Below are 3,330 nucleotides of genomic sequence, written 5' to 3'. Positions count from 1 at the left end.
ATTGCTCCGGCGTCAAGAAATGCTCCTTTCGCAGTGGGTTTTTTGGGTTATACGCGGCATTTTGCGTCGCTCCTCGGTCAAAGTAGTGGCAAAGCAGCTCTTGCCAGGCTGTGCCAGGAGGCAGCCCCGGCAGCTCAGCAGGCCAGAGCTGGATGGCAATTTGGCAAATTAATTTACTGCTGATTTAAACGAGTCTCTAGCAGCTGGGCTGCGTGCTGGCAGGAGGGACGGGGGTCAGCGCCTCCGTGCCGGCTCGCTTGGGAACGGGGGGCACGGGAGCAGCGTCAATGCTCTCCCCTGGGTCAGAAGAATATTTAAAGGGTGCGTAGGATCCATAAATGTGCTGGGAGGATGAAACGCATCCAGAAAACAAGGATGATTAGCTTATTGGGATGGAGGATGGCTGGTCGGTCCTTGGCCCGAAGCAATGGTGGCTTTTAACGCAGAGCAAATGAAACCCCAATCTCATCCCGTTGGGCAACAGCTCGCTGTGTGCACGCTGAAACAGCGACGGTGGGCAGCTCATGGGCTGGGTTTTGTTGCTCCACATCATGGGTAAAAGCAGAAGATTTCAGCAAAGCCGGGGTGAGCAGACCAAGAGCAGACACAGCCATGAATGCTGGATTAGTGCCCCAACGTCAGGGCAACTAAATCCCAATTTTTGGTGCCTGGTTTGGCTGGGTGTTGCTGGTGAAAGAAGAAAATATCATTTGACTATCAATCGCTCTTCATTAAACAAAAAGACAACAATAAATTAGGTGTTTTCTTGGACCATAGGTACCAGCTAGCAAAAACCAGCAGCAAAATTTCCGAGTCCAGACATTTATTGCAAGCGCTTTTGCATCCTTTTAAATGAATTCAACCTCTTGCCACATGCAGTAAATAACCCGTGACCCCTCTGCACAACAGACAAGTATCAAAACAACCTGGCGAGATCCTGAGTTGTAATTACAGTACGGAGCCCAGAAGAGACAATATCCGTGTACTGTACATGCTAAACATCATTAGCATGAAAATCAAATAGCATCCTTACTCATTAACCTGTGGGTTCCAAGGCAAGAATCTTGTTATCCAGGCACAGGTGCCATTAAGCTGGTGAAATAAGACGCCGTCCGTATTCCCTTGTGAGTGCCATTAAACCCTTTTCTTTGCAGGCAAAGTTTAGCACAACAGCATCAGGTGCGAGAACAGCCCCATGACAACGGGGGGATCAGGAAATATTGGGAAGCGCGATGATTTTTACCTTTAAGGTGGGGATTTTGATGGCTAGGGTCAGGAGCCGAGCTCTTCTAGCCGGAGAGGGCCTATAGGTAAATCGGAGTAATGCGGCGAGGGCCGGCACGTGTCCCTCCTGTGCGATGGCTCCTTTTGCGCTCCCTCAGCCCCGTCGGTCCCCGTATAAATCCGCTGTGTCCAAGGGCTGCCGTCACCCCGCGGGGCTGGGAATACCCGGATTCCCCTAACGGGGTCAGGCGGGCTCGCTGCATCATCCACCGGGTCCCCAACCCCGGCTCCCGTCCCAGTGCCTGCCCACGGAGGGATGGCTCCGCTAGGAAATAAGCTGCTAACAGCCATCCTCAAATCCTCCGATCTGAGGATTTATGTATTTTCCTGGGTGGTTTTAATTTGCCTGAAGTCTGATGCTTTTGGCATCTACCCACTAACAAGTGTTTTCTAGTTCAGCCTGGGGTCCGGCGGCAGGGAACCCCACACCTCGTTGGGTCTTGGGGAAGAGAAATAAATCATAGAATCACAGAATGGTTTGGGTTGGAAGGGACCTTTAAAGGTCATCTAGTCCAACCCCCTGCCGTGGACAGGGACATCTTCAACTAGATCAGGTTGCTCAGAGTCCCGTCCCACCTGACCTGGAATGTTCCCAGGGATGGGGCATCTACCACCTCTCTGGGCAACCTGTGCCAGTGTCTCACCACCCTCATCGTCAAAAATTTCTTCCTTATATCTAGTCTGAAGTACAGGCATTGCTGTGGTGTGGGACAGCGGCACCTGCCAGGGGGTAGTTTGGTTGGTTGCAACTAGCAGTAAAGAGGCACTGGGGGTTGAAGGAGAGGAGGAGGCTCTAGCAGCTTGGCTTGGCTCAAATCAAATCCAAACAAAAAGGCGTGGAGGCTTTGGGTTTACTCCTGGTGGCTCCACACCCTCCCGGGGATATGGCGGGGTGTCCTCACGTTCGGATAAAAAAAGCTGCTTGAACAGCTTCGCTGCTGCCCGAGCGATGCCCACGCTGTTGCAGGGGTTGGTTTCGGGTGGGGGATATTCATGAGCTCAATTCAAAGTGTCACCTGCTATTGTTTTGTTATTCACGTTGGAGGAAGAACGCCCAGTTCCTCGCAGTGTGGAAACGCTATAAAACCATCGCTGGCCCCAAAACGGTTCAAGTTCCTACATCAGGTTTCTGCAGAGGGGCCAAGCGCGGCCGGGGTGCGTGGCCGGCTCCTGGCGATCTCAGGGCCCCTGGCATCGTCCCAGCAGCCCGGTGCACGGCGGGGTGCTCACACACATGTCCCCTCCTCTGTCCCACCGGGGTCTCGCTCTTCTCTGGTCTTGTTTTTGAGGCTGTCTTTTCCACTTTAGTGCCTGGAGATATAGTAAGAGTATGGGAGGTGCGTGAGGGTGGTAGCAGGGTTGGATACATATATATTTTTTTAAAGATCGGGGCGGTAGCAGCCGTACAGAGGCTCTCGGCAATCCTCCCCGCTCCCGTGCCTCCTTCCATGACATTAAACTTCACTCCCTAAGTCCCTCTGCCACCGGAGCAGCCGCAGACCACGGTCCTCTGTATGAAATGGCACAACATCACCGAGAATAACATTTGCTGCATTAGAAAAGTCTCCGCGGGCTCCAAACCTTGCAACGGTGTCACGGTTGATGTACATCTCGGTGAATCTATATGGCCACCGTCCTACCAGCCCAGTGCCGCCTGCCGTGCCAGAAACGGGCTGGCACCGCCACCGCCATCCGCTTCGTGGCTTTGCAGGGAGAACTGAAAGCAAAAGCAGGAGAGAGGCACCCTGGTAGCCTGCTGCTCAAACCCCTCTCCAGTGAAAAAACTGGGGGGAGAGCTGAGAAAAACCAGTGCGGAAACAGCACAAATGCTTGAGCTAAACCTCAAGCCGTGGCGCAGAGCTTTGCCCAACGTGGGCAGACCCAGGCAGGGGCTCGGGCTGTCGGGGATGCTCGGTGGGACCTGGGCTGCGAAGGGGGGAGGATTTTGGCAGCCTTCCCCGGGGGATGCTCTTTCAGCCCCGCCACGTGCTCTGTGCACCAGACGGTTAAATCGCATGCGGCGCTCGGCATCGCCTCTCGCCGTGC

The sequence above is a fragment of the Fulmarus glacialis genome, unplaced genomic scaffold (genome assembly GCF_000690835.1).
Source record: "Fulmarus glacialis isolate BGI_N327 unplaced genomic scaffold, ASM69083v1 scaffold14993, whole genome shotgun sequence".
In the NCBI taxonomy this organism is placed as follows: Eukaryota; Metazoa; Chordata; class Aves; order Procellariiformes; family Procellariidae; genus Fulmarus; species Fulmarus glacialis.
Note: the sequence above shows the minus strand (reverse complement) of the source record.